The 21,082-nt window shown below is 40.3% G+C and overlaps 1 protein-coding gene across 11 annotated transcripts in view; it reads right to left on the reverse strand.

Moving 5' to 3' along the window:
* Positions 1-21,082, reverse strand: part of DYRK1A (dual specificity tyrosine phosphorylation regulated kinase 1A) — a 269,710-nt gene that overhangs the window by 142,881 nt on the left and 105,747 nt on the right. The window contains exon 1 of one of the 11 annotated variants that reach the window (XM_066370202.1): positions 1,441-1,462. The exons of the other annotated variants lie outside the window; for them this stretch is intronic. The gene's annotated coding sequence lies outside the window, so the exon portion shown is untranslated. Of the gene's footprint in view, positions 1-1,440; positions 1,463-21,082 lie in introns of those variants that run through there. 11 annotated transcript variants of the gene reach the window in all.

Raw genomic sequence — 21,082 nt, forward strand, 5'->3', positions numbered from 1 at the left:
CTGGGACACTTACGTCCCAGGTCCAAAACCCTGAGGTTGCCAGCTTGAGCACAGGATCGACATGATCCCATGGTCATTGGCTTGAGCCCCCTGGTCAAGGTACATATGAGAAGCAATCAGTGAACAACTAAAGTGACACAACTATGAGTTGGTGCTTCTCATCTCTCTCCCTGCTTTCTCTCTAAAAAAAAAACCCAAAAAACAAAACAAGAATTAAAGTGATTATGAGCTGATAAATGTTGAAGTTGAATGAGTACATGGTAGTTCCTTATGTCCTCTTACTTTCCTATACTTTTGGGTATTTTTAATGGAATCCAAAATACAAATTACACTTGCTATGTAAAGCTACAATACCATGAAGCAATACAGACTTCTCAGTAAAAATAATCTTCAAACTGAAATTCTGTACCCAAAACTTTTAATCGTGAGGGAAAGCTAATTAAACATAGTGTCAACCTGACCTGTGGTGGCGCAATTAATAACACAACTGACTCAGAATGCTGAGGTCTCCAGTTTGAAACCCTAGCCTGCCGGATAAAGACACATACAAGAAGTAACTACTATGAGTTGATGCTTCCCACTCCTCCCCCCTTTTCTCTCTCTTGCTCTCTCTCCCCTCTCTCTAAAATCAATAAATTTTTTTTCTTTTTAATAAAGATAGTTTCAGTCTCCGCCAGGAAACTCAGTTGGTTAGAGCAGTGGTTCCCAACCCCCGGGCTGTGGACCAGTATCGGTCCATGGGCCATTTGGTACCGGTCCACAGAGAAAGAATAAGTAACTTAATTATTTCCGTTTTATTTATATTTAAGTCTGAACGATGTTTTATTTTTTAAAAATGACCAGATTCCCTGTTACATCTGTCTAAGACTCACTCTTGACGCTTGTCTCGGTCATGTGATACATTTATCCGTCCCACCCTAAAGGCCAGTCCGTGAAAATATTTTCTGACATTAAACCGGTTTGTGGCCCAAAAAAGGTTGGGGACCACTGGGTTAGAGCATTGTCTGGATACATTAAGGTTGAGGGATTGATCCACAGTCAAGGCACATATAAGAATCAACCAATGATGCATAAGTAAATGGAACAAATCAATCCCTTGCTCGCCCTCTCCCGCCCTAAAAAATAAATAACATTTTTTTAAATAAAAAATAAAAGATGATAATGTTTTAAAAAAATAAAAATAGTCTCAGACAGCTCAAAAAATTAAAATCTCCTTTCTCGGGAAGTACTGAAAGTTATGCTCCAGGAAAAGGAAAGATAAAAACAGGAACTATAAAGGTCAGAGAACCAGGAAACAGAAGATCCAAACCCGTTGGGAGAGATGCAAAGGTACTGTTAGGACTAGAAAGCAAGAGTTTCACAGAGTAGCTTGATGGAGGGTTGGTCCCCTAAGAAGGTTAAGGGGGGATAACAGAGAGAGGGCACAAGACAACTAATTACCTGATAAGTTTGTGCAAAAAACTATATTGAGAGGCTACTGGAACGTATAAGAAATTCAGTCACAGTGCCTAGAAAACAAAGCAAATGGAAATATAACTGTTAATTCCAGGAAAAACAAAATCATACAAGGACAGAATTACAATTATGATGATCAAGACCCCATAGTCATGATTAAACACTGAATACATTTAACAAGAAAACGTGTAACTATAATGGCAGACAGAGAAAGGAAAAGTGTAAGGCAGGTGGTTTAAAGTTAAATATTCACCTACCTTAATATGAAAGTCAATAATGTCTAAAATTTTAAGTTAAATTAAAAAAAAGGGTCAAGGATACCTACCAAGCCTCCTTCTTTTTGCACACCTACCCATTTCGGCACATGCTCAGGAAACAGCATGCCCAGTTCCAAGAGTGTGCCTCACAGTCTAAATGCAACCCCTTTTCCCCTTTCTAGTGAGTGTTTCAGAAACAGGCGTGGAACCCAGGAGTTCCATGGCAAAGTTTCCTAGGCAAAGTTTCCACATTCTTATATAGCTACAAGAAGAATGTTCTCTTCTTTCTCTGCACATTGCTGTGCTAGATACAAGTTCTGAAACTGCTGTAGCCATTTTATTAATCTCAGGGTGCAGCCAGCCGATGACTTAAAGGTGGAGATGAAAACCCTGAGGTCCTTAAGACATTATAGTGCCACCAAATCAATTAGCCCTAGAGCCCACCTACCCCTGGACTGCAAAGTGAATTAAATTCTCCTCTTTGAAGCCGTTTAAATCAGGATCTCAATATTTGCATCCAAAAAGCAGTCTAGCTCAGGGGTCCCCAAACTTTTTACACAGGGGGTCAGTTCACTGTCCCTCAGACCGTTGGAGGGCCAGACTATAAAAAAAACTATGAACAAATCCCTATGCACACTGCACATATCTTATTTTAAAGTAAAAAAACAAAATGAGAACAAATACAATATTTAAAATAAAGAACAAGTAAATTTAAATCAACAAACTGACCAGTATTTCAACGGGAACTATGCTCCTCTCACCGACCACCAATGAAAGAGGTGCCCCATACGGAAGTGGGGTGGGGGCCGGATAAATGGCCTCAGGGGGCCGCATGCGGCCCGCGGGCCGTAGTTTGGGGACCCCTGGTCTAGCTGATACAGTAAGCACGTTCCTTAGAAACAAAGGAAAATAGCAAGAAGAAACAACTAAGGTTTGCGGTAGAAATAATTACCTAAGGAGCAGAGCTTCCCAACTAGTGGGCATGGCCCACAGTGCCTCAAGTGTTTGGATGCGTGAGGATCCTCTCAGGACCTCAGGATACCCAAAATCTTTTATATTTTATCCATATGGACCCTGGGCTGAAAATATTTGGGAAGCAGGACTAGAAGTAGTGAGGGTTTACCTGATGACTGCTTTTTTCATTATTGGCCTGTCAGTAGTAATCAATTCTGAGCATATGCATGTTAAAACTAAAAATTAATCCTTAAAAAAAATATCGCAGTTGTCCCTGGCTAGTTGGCTCAGTGAATAGTGTCAGCTGGCGGGCAGAAGTTCAATTCCCAGTCAGGGTACACACAAGAAGCACCCAACTGCGTCTCTTCCCCACCATCTCCCCCCTTCTCTCTCTCTTCCCTTCACACAGCCAGTGGCTCGGCTGGTCCAAGCATAGGCCTCAGGCACCGAGGATGGCTCGGCTGATTCAAGCATCAGCACCACACAGGGGTTGCCAGGTGGATCCCAGTAGGGGCGCATGCGGGAGTCTGTCTCTCTATCCCCCCTCCTCTCACTTAAAAAAAAAAAAAAAAATATATATATATATATATATATATATTGCAGTAAGCAAAAGAGACTAAAAATACGATCTGTAGAGACATCTTTAACAATAAGATAAAGAATTTAAGACTATTTCAGAAACGGAACTCAAGCCTTCTGGGTAATAACAGATTTGAAAGTGACAGGAGAGGAACAGTTACAAGGAATCAAAGACTACAAAGATGTTTCTTCTTTGAGAACATAACTCTACTCAATGGCAAAGAGAAAACACAAAATTACTTTTTGTTGTGCATTACACTGGTTGGATTATACTACTGTAGATGCTATCTACCAAAGACTCTTCTAGTTTCACAAGTAATTCAACTTGAGAAGCTAAGATACAGTATAAATTAATACCAGAAACCCTTCATTCAGCCAAGATTTTAGTCCTAGACATACACTGCTCAAAATACACATGGTTCCTGCTCTCATAAAATTAATCTAGTATTTGTTAAACCATATTCTACAAAAGCAATATAGAATACCTTTGAATGAGAGCTGAGCCTGGTTTGAATCTCATCGTTACCAACCACTAGAAAAAAATTATTTCAGCCTGGCACAGCGGATAGAGCGCTGGCCTGGGAACTGAGGACCCTGGTTCAAAACCCCAAGGTTGATGGCTTGAGACACAGGCTCACCAGCTTGAGCATGGGGTTGCCAGCTTGAGTGTGGAGTCATAGATGTGACCCCATGGTCGCTGGTTTGAGCCCAAAAGGTCACTGGCTTGAGCAAGGGATCACTGGCTCAGCTAAAGACCCCTGGTCATGTATGAGAAAGCAATAATGAACAACTAAGGTGCCACAACTATGAGTTGATGATTCTCATATCTCCCCCTTCCTGTCTGTCTATCACTCTTAAAAAAACGAAAAAAAATATTTCACCTCTAAGTCTAGGTTATGGTATGTGTATGTTTATAAAGTATTCAAGCTTAATAAAGATTATCCTTACTGGCCCTGGCCAGTTTGCTCAGTGGTAGAGCATCGGTCTGGAATGTGGATATCCCCAGTTCAACTCCCAGATGACACACAGGAGAAGCAACCATCTGCTTCTCTACCCTCTCCCTCTTTCCTTTCTCTCCCGCAGCCAAGGCTCGGTTGGAGCCAGTTGGCCCCAGGCTCCATGGCCTCACCTCAGGTGCTAAAACAGCTCAGTTACTGAGCAATGAAGCAACAACTGCAGATGGGCAGAGCAACGCCCTGTAGGGGGCTTGCCGGGTGGATCCCAGTCTAGGTGCATGCGAGAGTCTGTCTCTCTGCATCCATACTTCTAACTTAAGAAAAAATATTAAAAGATAAAAAAATAAATAAGATTGCCCTTACTATGTTAATAGGTGAGGAGATAGTTTCCTACAATATGCTAAGATGCATCGCGAATCTCCAAGAAAGTTAATTTTCTCCAAGTCTATTTCCTTCATACCACAGCATCTCAGGGGAATGCTCAGCAGAGCACATTTATGGCAAAGAGAAGCTCCCTGAGGGGTTATCCTGCTTCTAACCCACTAGGACTGATTTCTATTACTACGTCATCATACTGTCAGCCACTTAATTTTTCTAACCACTATTTAGCTGTGCAAACCTTTATACAGTAATCACTTTTTAAGACTATTATGCCTTGGTCTACCTACTAGATCCTGATCATCGCAGAAATAGAGGGAATATCTTTTAGACTGAGTACTCAAGTACGTAGAAAACATAGTATGGTAACAGTAAAAATGCTTTCTCAGAGAAACAATGTACACATTTTAACCTCATTCTTTTCAGTCATTCAGCATTTATGGAGTCTTCTATGAGCCAGGGCCCCGGCATACAGCAATGAAAAACATAGCTGCAACCTCTGCTTTTAAGCAGCTTAGTCTAAAGGCAGCACATGTATGACACACACATGCACAATCACATACACAGCCCTAAAATTCAGGTGGAAGAAGTGTGCGGCTATGAGAAGAAAAAATTTAGTGTGTTTGGAAACCTAATCTAGAATGGAGGTAGAGGGAGTCAAAAAGAAATCAGAGAAGGTTTCCCTGAAAAAACGACATCTAAATTGAGACCAAAAAGATGAGTTAGTAGGACAAAGTTCTTAGCATACTACTTACTCTTTATAACACTAGAAGTATTAAGTACATACTATTCCTATCCCTGTTATATAGACAGGGAAACTGAGGCTCATGGAAGTCGACATACTTGGGAAAAGGCAGGGCTAGAATTCAAAGCCAGATTAGTTAGACTAGACTCCACTGATGTACTCTTTACCATTACACAATACTATTTGTGACAGACAAGCTCTAAGGTGGCTCTCCTGACATAGCTTCCTGCTGCCAGGAACACTGACTTGCTTTTAACGAAGAGAACACAGGAAAGGTGATGAGATGTCATTTCTGTAGATATGATGCCTAAGAGCACATACATCATCCATCTTGCAAAGAGACTCTATCCTTCATTGTCTTTAAGAAAGTAAGTGGAGCCTGACCAGACAGTGGCGCAGTGGAGAGAGTGTAGGACTGGGGCGCGGAGGACTCACGTTCAAGGCCCTGAGGTTGCCAGCTTGAGCGCGGGCTCATCTAGTTTGAGCAAGGCTCACCAGCTTGAGCCCAAGGCCACTGGCTTGAGCAAGGGGTCACTTGGTCTGCTGTAGCCCTGGCTAAAGCACATATGAGAAATCAATGAACAACTAAGGTGCCACAATGAAAAATTGATGCTTCTCATCTCTCTCCCTTCTTGTCTGTCTGTCCCTATCCATCCCTCTCTCTGTCTCTCTGACACACACACACACACACACACAAGAAAGTAAGTGGCATGTTGGGAAGAACCATATAGTAGGAAACTGAAGGCAGATATCCACCAATAGGCAGCAAGAAACTGAGGCCCAGAGTCCAATAGTGCACAAGGAACTGAATTCTACCTACTAACTCTATGAGTTTAGGAGACATCTATCCCTAGTCAAGCCTCAGATGACACAACAACCCAACCAACATCTTAACTATAGCTCACTGAGAGCCTAAAGCAGAGGACCCAGCTAAGTTGTGCCTAAAAATCCAACCATGGAGAAACTGGGAGATAATAAATGTGTTTTAAGCTTCTAACTTTGTGGTGATATTGTTACATATCAATAAATAACACACCGTTGCTTAATAGAGTTCTTCCACAGTCTACTAGTACTCTGCTGAAATACTGATACTCAACTACCCTTAACTATACATCAAGCCAACTTGAGGTAATCACCATTGTTCTTTTGAAGTAAAACTCACATACCAAGATGTGAACATTAACCACAACCTGACCGTACATTTTATAGTAGCCATTTTAACAACCTTATCTGCTAATTGCATTCTTTCTGTCATTTCTGTCTATTTCCATTGACTAAATTTCTTGTTCTGTCTCAAAATTCACTAATATTCTCTTCTGTAATATCTAATCTGCCATTAATGCCATACAGAGTATTTTTCATCTCACACATTAGATCACCACTAATGGTTTTATCTGGCTTTTTTTTATACATTTCAAGTCTCTGCCTAGCTTTCTGAACATATGGCATTATAGTTATGATAACTGCTTTAAGTTCCTTGCCTGTTAATTCTAGCATATGTCAGTTCTGTGTTGGTTTTAATGGATGGATATCCTAAGTATAAGTCGCATTAACCTACTTATTTGCATATTTAATAATTTTTGACTGGATGCTAGACATTTTTCATTGTTGAGTGATGGGTTTTGTTATATTCCTTTAAAGAGTGTTGAGCTTTGCAATGGCAGGCACTTACACATTAGTTTGTTCCTTTCAAGGCATGTTTTTAAGCTTTTCTAAGACAGAGCTGGAATAGCCTTTATTTTATTTAGAGCTAGTTTATCAGCCTCACTACTAAGACATGACCCTTCTGGAGGCTCAATGAGCAAAGCATATAACAAGGTAATTCTACTCTGCTTATAAGATATTCAAATATCTCCCAGCCCTGTGTGAGAGCTCTGAGACTTGTTCTGCTTGTGGCTTCCCAATGAATTCTTTCCACCAGAAATTGTTCCTTTATGAAACTGTACCCTACATATGCACAGCAGATTGGTATTCAGTCAAACATTAAAGGGGATCACAAAGAAGATTTATGAAACATTGCATAGTTCTCTTCTCCCAGAACTCTGCTCCTCAAATTAGAACCACCTTGGAATCCCTGAGCTCCAATCTTTGTTTTCTCAACTCCGTAAGGCCACATGGCTCTATCAGGAATCCCCCCCTCGCTGCACTGAGACCTGAAAAGTGCCTTCATGCAAAAAGCTGGGCCATCACAGGGCTCACCTCATTTGTTTTCCATCTGTCAGAGCTCACAGTTCTGCAATGCTCATTGTTCAATCTCTGAAAACGGTTGCTCCATGTATTTTGTCCAGTTTCCTAGCTATTTATGGTGGAGGGTAAATTCAGAATGTTAATGCCTTATAATCAAAATCAAAAGCCATTAATCCTGACACTAATTTTAAAGGAAATGTTCTATAAGATACAACTCCTAAACACGTCCATGTATATGCATCATTATCTATCACGTTATCCCATTTTTATTTTATCTTGGATCTACTACTCTTGGTCACTGTGCCTAATTTGCTTTATTGTTTAGTCTACATTTCACAATAGAACGTAAGTTCTGTAACTACAGGGATCTTGTCTATCTTATCCCTCCTGCATCCCAACACCTAGAATACATCCTAGTCTAGAACAGGTACTCAAATTCATTAACTCAATAAGCAAACTGTTTTTTAAGTATTTCATTTAACATATAGTGCGAACTCTTCTCAGTAAATTCTGATCTAAACGAAGGTAATAATGACCCTGGAGAGTTCCTTAAAAATATCTGTTATCTTGCCTGACCAGGCAGTGGTACAGTGGATAGAACATCGGACTGGGACAGAGGACCAGGTTCGAAACCCTGAGGTCGCCAGCCTGAAGCTCAAGGTCGCTGGTTTGAGACCAAGGCCACAGACTAGAGCAAAGGGTCACTTGCTCTACTACAGTCTTCCCCCACCTCCGTCAAGGCACATATGAGAAAGCAATCAATGAACAACTAAGGAGCCACAATGAAGAACTGATGCTTCTCATCTATCTCCCTTCCTATCTGTTTGTCCCTATCTGTCCTTCTTTCTACCTGTCTCTGTCACACACAAAAAAATCTATTATCTTAATTAGCATCATCTCAGTAAATGTCTATGGATGCAAACAAAAGAAACTGGCTTTGTTGAAACTAAAAAGGAAGTTATTAAAGTATATAAGACAACAAAAAAGCCCAGGAGGGCCAGGACGGAAGGCTACATAATCAAAAACAGCCAGAATTCAAACCACAGATCTGTTCCAATGGAGACAACATAGGATTTAGTTACTGCAACTTGTGTAGACACCAATGACACTAGGAACTAAATTCTACAGCTGAATCTCTGTCACTGCCCACCTCTAGAAAACATGTAGCTGTGATCTCCCCACACACCCTTGCACTACTAAATCCATGGCAGTGAAGGTAAAAAGACTGTATCCTGACTCCAAAAGATGCAGAGAAAGTGAGCAATTGGCTTTCATAATGGAATGTGTGTGTGTGTGTGTGTGTGTGTGTGTGTGTGTGTGTGTATAGACAGAAAGAGGGACAGAGAGACAGGAAAGGAGATGAGAAACATCAGTTCGTCTTTGCAGCACCTCAGTTGTTCACTTTCTCATATGTGCCTGGGGAGGGGGGGGGGCGCTACAGCAGAACAAGTGACCCCTTGCTCAAGCCAACAACCTTGAGCTTTAAGCCAGAAATCCTTAAACTTGAGCCTGTGACCATGGGGTCGTGTCTATGATCCCATGCTCAAGCAGGATGAGCCTGTGCTCAAGCAAGCAACCTCAGGGTTTTGAACCTGGGTCCTCTGCGTCCCAGTCTGATGCTCTATCCACTGCACCACTGCCTATCCAGGCTCTACCCCAAGATTCTTCAGGTAGAGAATTCCTCAAACACCCCTGGTCGGTTGCTCAGTGGTAGAGCGGCAGCCCAGCATGTGGAGGTCCTGGGTTCAATTTCCAGTCAGGGCACACAGAAAAAGCACCCATCTGCTTCTCCACCCCTCCCTATCTCACTTCTCTCTCTCTCTCTCCCTCTCTCCCCCTCTCTCTCTCTCCTCTTCCCCTCCTGCAGCCATGGCCCAATCAGAGTGAGTTGGCCCCAGGCACTGAAGATGGCTCCATGGCTTCCACCTCAGGAGTTAAAAAAATGGCTCTGGTTATAACAGAGCAGATGGGCAGACATTGCCCCCAGTGGGATTGCCAATGGATCCTGGTCAGGGCACATGTGAGAGTCTATCTCTGCCTCCCCTCCTCTCACTAAATAAAATTTTTTTTAAAATATTTAAAAAATATAAAAAGATGTCCTCAAACATCAAAAGCTGTTAAATGTTCTTGTTTATTCAAAGACTAACCAACCAGTAGCAGAAGGCAACAATCCCAACATACCAGAACTTTTATCAATTTCTTTGTTTTCCTTCTTTTCTTTCTAAATGTTTAGATTTAGGACAGTTAACTGTTTGCTGGGTTGCTGTTGTTTTCTCTTATATGGAGGCAGCATATGAAATCTACTATCATTAACCTTAAGCTAATTTACTTCCCCGCATCTGTTTTCTAACTTAAAAAAGAGATACTATTAACCACCTTGTAGAGTTGCCGAGAATATTAAAATAACTAATAATATGTGAAGTGTCTGGCCCATAGCAGACAATTTAATAGCAGCTAGTGTTAATGCTATTAAATAGTAGCTTATTTTTTTGTATTTATTTTATTTTTATTCAATTGGGGGGAGGGAGAAGGGAGGAGCAGGAAGCATCAACTCCCATATGTGCCTTGACCAGGCAAGCTCAGGGTTTCCAACCAGTGACCTCAGCATTCCAGGTTGACACTTGATCCACTGCGCCACCACAGGTAGCTTATTTTTTAAGAGAAGAAACTCACTAATTTACAAACATCTCTTTTTTTAAAATATGGCAACAGGTTGAAGATACAACTTTAGTATTATGTTATCTCCCTTAGCTACCATGTTATCAGAAATAAAACAACAAGTAGCTTAAAGTAGTCTAACATGTTGCTACCAAAACTAAGTTCAATAAATAAATGGTAGGTGGAAGGGAGGGAGGAAAGGAGGAAGGAAAAAAGGGAGAGAGGGACTGCTTACCCTGACTAGAGCCATGTTTCCTTCTCATTTCTCACCAGTAAGCTATGACTACACTGAAAAACTCTGTGAAGGCAGGGACCACTTATGTCCATGTGACTTATTATTATGTCCCAAGAGTCTAGCATGGGGCCAGGCACAAACCTTCCATGAAATTTAAATATTTGCTTTTCTAAATATTTACTACAGAAACTAGTCACTGAGAAAGGTTTCAGAGTATTTCAAAACAAATCACTCCCTGGCCGGTTGGCTCAGTGGTAGAGCGTCGGCCTGGCGTGCAGAAGTCCTGGGTTCGATTCCCGGCCAGGGCACATAGGAGAAGTGCCCATCTGCTTCTCCACCCCTCCCCCTCTCCTTCCTCTCTATCTCTCTCTTCCCCTCCCGCAGCCAAGGCTCCATTGGAGCAAAGATGGCCCGGGCGCTGAGGATGGCTCCTTGGCCTCTGTCCCAGGCGCTAGAGTGGCTCTGGTCGCAACAGTGACGCCCCAGAGGGGCAGAGCATCGCCCCCTGGTGGGTGTGCCAGGTGGATCCTGGTCAGGCGCGTGCGGGAGTCTGTCTGACTATCTCTCCCCATTTCCAGCTTCAGAAAAATAAAAAAAATAAAACAAGTCACTTATAAGCTTTTTAAAAGTTCATTCTCCTGACAAGATCAACAGCTTCAATAATTTTTTAATTTTTATTGAATTTATTGGGTTGACACTGGTTAATAAAATTATACAGGTTTCAGGTACACAATTCTATAACTCAATAATTTTCTAACTACAAGATTCATTCTTTTCAAAATCCATCCATTCATTAAACTTTCCCCTCAATCATTCTTCTTGTTCTGTCATATGTAAAGAAGTTAAAGCCGAAAAGCATCCAAACAAACCACTCTCTTCATTTTTCTGTCACTTTTTAAATAAAATAAAGCTAGAGCTTTTTTGAACTGTGAACCTGACAGCTGCTACAAATGCTGGATGGACATTCCAGATATAATTGTTGAATAAACATAACTTTGTTGGCTAGGAATCATGAAGAATATCTACAACTTAAGAGTCACAGTTTAAAACCATTACAAAAGACCACTAAGGACTGTATTTCAGTGAACTACTAAAATTATGCACTTCTTTAAAAAAAAGCAGTATTTCCACCCCATAATCTATCTTTTAACATACAGTAGATATTTCACATGCATTTAAGTTATTAATCCATAACTAAATAATTTGTCTTTTTCCTGGCTACAAAAAACTTTCCAATCCTATCTTGAAAAACACAGGATTTACAAGAACTGACCAGGTACCTGAGTTGGTTGAAGAATCGTCTCTATATACCACGATTGTGGGTTCAATTCCTAGTCAGGGCACTTACAAGAATCAACCAATGAATGAACAACAAACTGATGTTTCTCTCTCTCTCTCTCTTCCACCCCCACCCCTTCCTCTCCCTAAAATCAATTAATTTAAAAAAAAAGATAGGATTCACCTTTTTCTTTTTCCTCAAGAGCCCCATATTCCCTGTCCAACTCTCACTTCAAATGTACAGACGTTCCCCTGATGTAGTCCTTTGGTCCATGAGACCGAGATCAAAACATGAAGCACAAATGTTTTAGGGCTTATTATAGGCCAAACACTTGCTAGTCCACAAGACTGCAAGAGGGAGCAAAATACCACCACCCCTGTTCCCAGGAGGACATTATTCAGACAAGCACTAAAAAATCACCAAGAAAGATAAGCACTATAAAGAAAAAGTACAGGAAGATATGGGATATTAAAAAAGAAGGTGACTGCCTGACCAGGCAGTGGCGCAGTGGATAGAATGTCAGACTGGGATGCAGAGGACCCAGGTTCAAGACCCCAAGGTTGCCAGCTTGAGCAAAAAGCTCACCAGCTTGGACCCAAGGTCGCTGGCTCGAGCAAGGGGGTTACTCGGTCTGCTGAAGGCCGACAGTCAAGGCACATATGAGAAAGCAATCAATGAACAACTAAGGTGTCGCAACAAAAAACTGATGATTGACGCTTCTCATCTCTCTCCCTATCTATCCCTCTCTCTGACTTTCTCTCTGTCTCTGAAATAATAAATAAACAAACAAACATCCCTTATTTAAAAAAGAAAGAAAGAAGGTGACTGAGATGGGGAAGCTGCTTTTCCTTACAAAGTGTCATCTAAGCTGAAACTGAAGCAGGAAAAATTTATAAACATGGAGATGAGCACTGACTGAGGGAGCAGGACAGAGTCAGGGATCCAGAGACCTGGGACATAAGACTGCATAAGTAAGCTGCAGACCAATCATCCAGGTAGGGGATTCTGAGACTAACATGGCCTTTACCTTGAAGTCATAATAAATCATTAAAGAGTTTCTTCCAACAACGAAGAATTCTTGTTTAATCATTTGCTCAAACCCCTGTTCTACTTCTGCCCACTCTATTAAACGTTCCTTATTCCTTGGCCTTTCCTATATGCCCACAGCATTTTTACTTCAGATGTCCGTATCTTTGTCTTATTCAGCTACTAGTCTCCTTCCCATCTGTTTCCCCATAAATCCTAAGACTCCTGTCTTCAAGTTCTTCCCTCTGCATAAGTAATACTGCTGAGTAACTGTGGGCCTTCAGGGCAACTCTTAGGTAAATTTTCCTAGCTTAACTAAGTTCTGAACTATACCACAGAATCATAGGGAAATCCAGAAAGTGAAATTAGATTGTAAACTACTCAATGAGATCCTAATAATCTTCTTACCATTGCTGTTTTGAAAAAATTTTATGAAACAATCTTTTGAACAACAGAAATAATGTCTCCCAATAATGAACATTTGATATAATTAAGTTAAAAAAACCCCACTGAGGTCTTTTTCAAGGGGAACATCAGTCAATAAACCTGTCAGTAGACAGTATTTATTTTAAAATCTGATATTTTATTCCGATCCAAATAAACTTTAACTCAAAATTAACTGCAAAAAGGGCTCTAAAATAAGACTAAAATTTTGACCTTCAAAAATTATTCAATTTCAGCCTGACCAGGAGGTGGCGGAGTGAACAGAGCATCAAACTGGGATGCAAAGGACACAGGTTCGAAACCCCTAGGTTGCTGGCTTGAGCACAGGCTCACCAGCTTACGTGCAGGGTCACTCGCTGGCTTGAGCACGGGATCATAGACATGACCCCATAGTTGCTGGCTTGAGCCCAAAGGTCGCTGGCTTGAAGCCCAAGGCCACTGGCTTAAGTTCAAGGTAGCAGGCTTAAGCAAGGGGTCACCCACTCTGCTGTAGCCAAACACACACACACACACCCTGTCAAGACACATATGAGAAAGCAATCAATGAACAACTAAGATGCCCCAACAAAGAATTGATGCTTCTCGCCCTGGCCGGTTGGCTCAGAGGTAGAGCGTCGGCCTGGCGTGCAGGGGACCCGGGTTCGATTCCCGGCCAGGGCACATAGGAGAAGCGCCCATTTGCTTCTCCACCCCCCCCCTCCTTCCTCTCTGTCTCTCTCTTCCCCTCCCGCAGCCAAGGCTCCATTGGAGCAAAGATGGCCCAGGCGCTGGGGATGGCTCCTTGGCCTCTGCCCCAGGCGCTAGAGTAGCTCTGGTCACAACAGAGCGACGCCCCGGAGGGGCAGAGCATCGCCCCCTGGTGGGCAAAGCCTTGCCCCTGGTGGGCGTGCCGGGTGGATCCCGGTCGGGCGCATGCGGGAGTCTGTCTGACTGTCTCTCCCCGTTTCCAGCTTCAGAAAAAAAAAAAATTGATGCTTCTCACTCTCCCTTCCTATCTGTCTCAATTTGTCCCTCTCTCCGACTCTCTGTCAAAATAAAATAAAATAAATTTCATAGACACTGTGCTCCCTTAAATGAAAATATCTACTCTAGTCCAAGTCCCTAACCTACCCAAAGACTATGGAAGGCCCCAAGAACTTCTCCAGAAGGCAGACAGCACAGTCTGTGACTGCAGGCCTAGCCCACAGCCAGCACTATCAGGTACTCAATAAGTAACCCTATCCTCCTCAAAAGGTCAGTGATTTTTCAATGATCATCTCCCAATAGGGACACAAGTGAAAATAAACAGAATTGATATTTTTCATGAAAATACTATCAGAATAAATCAAACTCACATGTTCTGATACTTTGTACTTTTCAAACTTTGAATTATGATATAACCTTCTTCTTTCCAGATTCACAGCTCCTAACATTGCCTTCTGCCACTACCCCATTTTTTAGCTCATCTTTAATAGTGCTACAAATTATTTCCACCTATCCCTAATGGAAGGTTCAAACTATGATAACCCTATCTTCTGTTCTTCAACAGTTACTTCAGGTCTTCAAGGTGAAAATATTCTCAACTGTCCCATTAAACCAATCATTCCACTCATACAACATTTTACTATATACTGCCACCAAGTTTAATCTCTTTTATCTCAGAGATAAAACATTGTTATTTAAATCCCAAACTTGGGTCTCCCATCTGTCTTTTACTTTTCACCTCTTGTTATTCCTTCATGCCTGTACACCTAAAATGAACCTGCCCTCCAAGCCCTCCTCCTTACCGTGTCATCTCTTTAACCCATAGATATGTCATCACTGCTGTGACAAAAACCCTTCAATTGTCCCAAATTCAAATTCCTTCTAATTTATATGACCCATCACTCTCATTTCTCACTGCAATTGTTCCTATTCCTCCCCCAACATATCTCCCCCCACCACCACATACACATACTCTCTCCAGGCTGTCATCCTTCACTTCCTCACCACCACAGACTGCCTCCATGACCTCTTCTGGAGGACTGTCAATTCCCCAGGCTCTACTGTAACAACCCTAGCCATTCTTCCAGACCAAGATCCAGTCCCACCTCCTCAAGGCATGCTCAAATTCTCAGATTTTGAGAATTTGAGCATGCCTTCTAGTCATGTTCTTCTAGTCCTTCATGTCAGTACCTCTCTTTTTAGTAACCAAGGTCTTATTAATTTGCCTGTATACACACAACTATTTCAACACTAACAGCAGAGGCAACCAAATCTTACTCTTTTTGTAGTCAAAGCTTATACCACCATAATTCACATGAAGAGTTAAATATTTATTCAACTGAAGAGGATTAAGAATCCCCTTTTACAATTTATCAATGCATTTACAATTATAAACATTTACAATTTATCAAAACTCCTGTTTTTCATCCAACAGAATACAGAAAAGTCAGGAAATATTTTTATCTATTTCTAACAAAACTGAGTATTTTTGATACTTAAAAAATGAAAATCCAAACAATTAAGCATATTACTCACCTATTAAATTGACAAAGATTTAAAACTTTGATGACAGCACTGTTGGAGACCTGGAGAAACTGTGCCCTCAGACAGTGCTGATGCAGCACAAATCAGCACTACTTTTTGGAAGACAATTTGGCAGCACATATTCAAATGTGCATATACATAGTGAACCAACCATTTCCCTGATAAATAGATAAGCTATAGCTAAAGCTCACAGAACACAGGTACATATTCAAGGATGTACACTGCAGTACTGTTTAAAATAGCAAAAATGTAAAACCTGAAATGCTCTTTTAATGAAGACTGACTAAACTGTGCTACATCCACAACATGGAATACTTTCCAGTCATTGATAAAACAGGTGATATGGGAATATTTCTAAAATTAAGAAGCTGAAATTGCAAAATTGTGTTTAGCACGATCTCATTTGTTTCGAAGTGCATTAGACACTGTGTATTTACACATACACACACTCATAATGGTTGTGCACTTTAGAAAAAAGAAATGGGATATTATACAGACAGCTGTGTAATACACATAAATGTTAACTACTTAAAATGTATAATTGCAGATATATATGCATAGGACATTTCTGGTAGGAAGAACTGGACAGCTATTACCTATGAAGCACAGAAGAGGGGCAATTCTATATGGCTTGATCTTTTTTTAAAGCATAAGTATATATTACTAGTTTAAAAACTAAAGTTCCCTAGGTGATCAAAGCAATACTTGGTATGTTTAATATGCTGTTAAGACTGCTCAAATAGGAGCCCTAAACAGATGATAGAACACTAAGACAAAAAGGACACTTCTTTCTACTCCAGTAGACAGACAGTAAAGCCAATGGGTCCTCAGCAAAATTATTCAGTCTCATTACCAACACTATCTCCCTGACAGGAAGCCAGCAGGTGCCAGTCTAACACTACCAACCTCTGGCCACCAGAGAAGCCTCCATGAACCTTTCCAGGATTATACCACAAGCTGATATTTCTCAAACCCACTCTTCACTTTCCTCAGGCCATGGCACGTGTGTCCTACTTCTCCCTCCTTTCCAAAAAAGCTTTCTCATTAGTGCATGTACTAATCTCCGATTTTTAAAAATGACAGCCAGCTAATTGATAAAACTAAAGTCTTAACCTGACAACAGATAAAGGATATCTCTGGGAGCATTTCCACTTTCAATTAGGAAATCCAACTCTTACCTTAACCTAAAAGAATAAATTCAATAGTAAAAACTGCAAGCAAACCAGGTGAAAAAGAAAGTAGTAATTTGGGGACAAGACCTACCTTTGTTCCTTTCACTCACACCAAGGAAGCACTCCCTATCATCTACCCCACAATTTTAAACCAGCATACCGCCAAGAATTTTTAAAATATGCAGTACTCAACTAATTACTCAGGGGCACTGACCTCTTCTCCCTTAGACTGTCAAATAAAAAAATGACAAGAGCCAACACAACAATAGCCTATTGTCGAATAAATCGATCAAAAATATACCTCTTTAAAAAATAAACTGGCAAAAAATACATTTCTGATGTGCCACAGAATTTTTGTAATTAGTTTATGTGTGCCATGAAATGAAAAAATCGCTGATCTACCCCATAGATACACTACCCTACTGACCACAGCACTTACACTAACAATATCTTATTTAAAACCTCAACTTCCCACCTTTAAATATTCATATGATTAAGCCAGACTACTTTTCTATGATGCTCACAAGTGAGCCGACCACTCACTACCAATGAGCTCACACATGAAAAGCAACAAAATCGAGGACAGGTATCACCATAAAATCCCAATGTAGCTAGTACTCTGTCCTTCTTTTGTGAAAAGAACCAGAAGACAAGACATACCTGCTTATTCTGAGGCACTGGTTAGTAATTTACTTTCTCTGCATCCATTTTCTTTTCTAAAAGAAATGAACTATATTAACGTTCCCAAAATGTTTCTACAGCATCAGGATTACCTGAAGCTCTAAATAGGAAAGCACACTCCTGAGCATCACTCCCAATCAACAAAGAGGAAATGTATAATCTGGGATTTCCACTTGGACAAGTCCTCCACAAGACTGTTTGAGAACTACAGTTATTAGTTTCTCAGGTCTATACTAGATCTAACAATACTCTATAGAGATCAAAGAGATCCTAGATCTTCCTCTTTTTTTCAAACCCACAGAAATTAAGGAGGAAGACATTAGATAGTACCATATTTCTCCATGTATAAGACACTCCTATGTATAAGATGCACCTTAATTTTGGGGCCCAAAATTTGAAAAAAAAATGTATTGCGTAAAGTTACTGAACTCAAGTTTTATTCATCATAAAATTCATACAACTCTTCATCCATGAGAAAAAGCAGGAAATGAAAATTTTAAAAAAATCTACAACCACTGTGTAAGATGCACCCAGTTTTTAGAGCCCAAATTTTTCCCAAAAAGTTGCATCTTATACATGGAGAAATATGGTTAATGTATGTTTAAACACCACAGCCACCATCCTCCTTGCAGCTTCAGTGACTCAAACATTTACTGAAACCCTGACAAGATGCCAGTGTTACTCTAGTGTTGTCTGCTGAGGATACCAATAGGAACACACACAGTACAGTCGAGGAGACTACTAAGACAAAACCCAGAAGCTTCGATTCCAAACAGTTCATATACAATATGGTCACAGTAATCAAGAATCATGGATCTGTCAGAAAATGCTGTCATTAAAATAATGTTATTAGACCCAAAATTCCTTCACTACTAAAAGTTTTACATATTTTCTCATCTGACTATGTATGAATAAACAGTATATGCAAAATACTGATGAGCTATTTGAACTTGTACACCAGTTTAAAATATTAATGATCAAATATGAAAAATAAAAACTTACTATTGTAATACATTGTCTTCTCAAAAGTTTTTCTGAGTTTTTCCCAAAATATCTAAAAGTGTGACAGGCAATGTTTCATAACCCCCATTCTCATCTTCAGTAGAAACAGTTTTCAACCAACTCCCAAAGAACACTAATCCCAGCCTCCTTCGCAGCTAAATGTGGCCACCTAAGTTCTGACCAACAGCTCTGTAAACAAAAGTGTAAACAGGTGTAAACTTCCAAATTTGTCTTTAAATGGAGGTGGGATGTGCCATCCCCACTTCCTGTTTCATACTGTAGATGTGCTGAGGAGCTGTCTTGTACTGTACAGGAAAGGCGATCTCCTTTAGTATGGGAAAGTAACAAGACAGGAAACCAAGGTCCCTGTACCATGGAACATCATCAGCCTTACTCTACTTAACACTTACCTGAGACATGAACTTCTTGTTTAAGCCACTGTTATTTAGTCAGAACATAGCCCAATTTCATGTTCTAACTAATGCATACAGAAAGTTTAAATTGTAATAATAAGCCTGACCTGCGGTGGCGCAGTGGGTCAAGAGTCGACCAGGAATGCTGAGGTCACCAGTTCAAAACCATGGGGTTGGCTGGCCAAGGCAATATGGGAGTTGATGCTTCCTATTCCTCCCTCCCTTCTCTCTCTCTCTCCCGTTCTCTCTCCCCCTGCCTCTCTAAAATAGATAATTTTTTTAAATTTGTAATATTAAATAATTCCAACTTATCAACTCAATAAAGCTCAAACTAATTATAAATTCTGGGGTAACCCCACTATTGAAATTATTGCTACTGTACCAGCTTATATTTACATGGCATTTTACACTGTTGTAAAGCACCTCATTACAGTATCTCATTTCATTCTGGAATCCTGGGCAAGGCAACTGATACTATACATGTTTGGCATATAGGATACTGTAGCTCAGAGAAGCTACTCCAAGATTATACAACTAAGAAGTGGTGCTCAGGATTCAGCAGATAGGTCCCTCATTCCATCATTCTATGTACAAATATACTTATATATCTCTACTAAGTGCAGGCATTAGTTACAGGCATGATCAAGAAAGAATTGTTCCTGTCCAGATGCACCTTACAATCTAACAGAGTGAGAGAGAGAGACATTAAATGAGTAAGCATATATATGAATGCATATGAATGATTATATAGCTAGTTACAATAAGGGTTATGGGAAAAAAAGAAAGGGCCTGTAAGAACACCTGGCCAAGAAACCTTACCTAGCCTGGGGGAATGGGAAAGGCCTTTCTGAAGAAGTAACATTTATGCTGAGACCATAAGAATGAATGTGAATGAATGTGAATGAAGAAGGGAGGGAGAAGAAAGCTATTAAGAAATGTACATACTTTATCAATCTTCACAAGAACATTACCATTGACCCCATTTTACAGCAAAGATGCTTAGTGAACTCACTGTGCTAAAGGTGACACTGCCAGGGAATGGCAGGTCCTGCTGAGATTGGAGACCTGCCTACAGGGAGCCTGTGACAGGCAACATCTCACAGGACAGGTCTCTCCTCTCTCCAGAGTACCATGCTATCCCCAACTACTTATCAAGCAGTTTTTAAGTAGATGCCACAATTTCATCATTTTTTTTTTTTTTACCCAAATACATGCGCTAAGATGACAAACTTGACCACAAATATCCATGAAACAAAGAAACAAAAGAAATCCAATTCTTGTCATTGGATATTTTACATATATATATATTAAAAATTAGGGAGTTATTTAATGAACAGGGATTTATCTAAAATAGAGGTGATGATGAAAATCAGTTTCACTGCATGTTAAACCAGCTCACTAATCGCCCCACACACACAAAATAGATTTAAACAAGCTTTTCAATCATGGGGAGATAAAACTCAAAACAATTCAATTCAAAAGATACAATTTAAGCTGTTATGCACTATATATTTATATCTGTATCCATGCACACTTCCTTCAAACAAAAATATGTCTATAACTTGTCAAAACTTTAACAGCAATACAAACATTTTAAAATAACCTAGAAGAAAGGTACATAGCTCTAGAACAGCAGTTCTCAACCTGTGGGTCACGACCCCGGCGGGGTTGCCTAAAGCAATCGGAAAATACATAATGCATATTAGGTATTTACATTCCGAATCATAACTGTAGCAAAATTACAGTTATGAAGTAGCCACCAAAATTATTTTTTGGTTTGGGGTCACCGCAACATGAGGAACTGTATTGCGGGGTCACGGCATTAGAAAGGTTGAGAACCACTGCTCTAGAAGTTCAATTGCCAACAAACCAAACTGGCTCTATATTAGCAAAAAGTATGCCTACAAAGAAACACATCATTTTAGATGTTCAATATACTGTAAGTTATTATCACCGATAAAGAATTTTAACTCACTATACAACTTTAAATGTAGAATTCCAAAGCAAAAGTATAACTACTGAAAAACATTTAGCTGGTTTACACAAATCAGCATTTCCAAAACTTTGTTTTCATATACCAAAAAATGAAACTAAGGCGGCCTTGTAGCCATGAGGTTAGGAAACAAGACTTGTCTTTCATCACCTAAGATGAA

Source organism: Saccopteryx leptura, chromosome 2 (genome assembly GCF_036850995.1).
Source record: "Saccopteryx leptura isolate mSacLep1 chromosome 2, mSacLep1_pri_phased_curated, whole genome shotgun sequence".
Classification (NCBI taxonomy): Eukaryota; Metazoa; Chordata; class Mammalia; order Chiroptera; family Emballonuridae; genus Saccopteryx; species Saccopteryx leptura.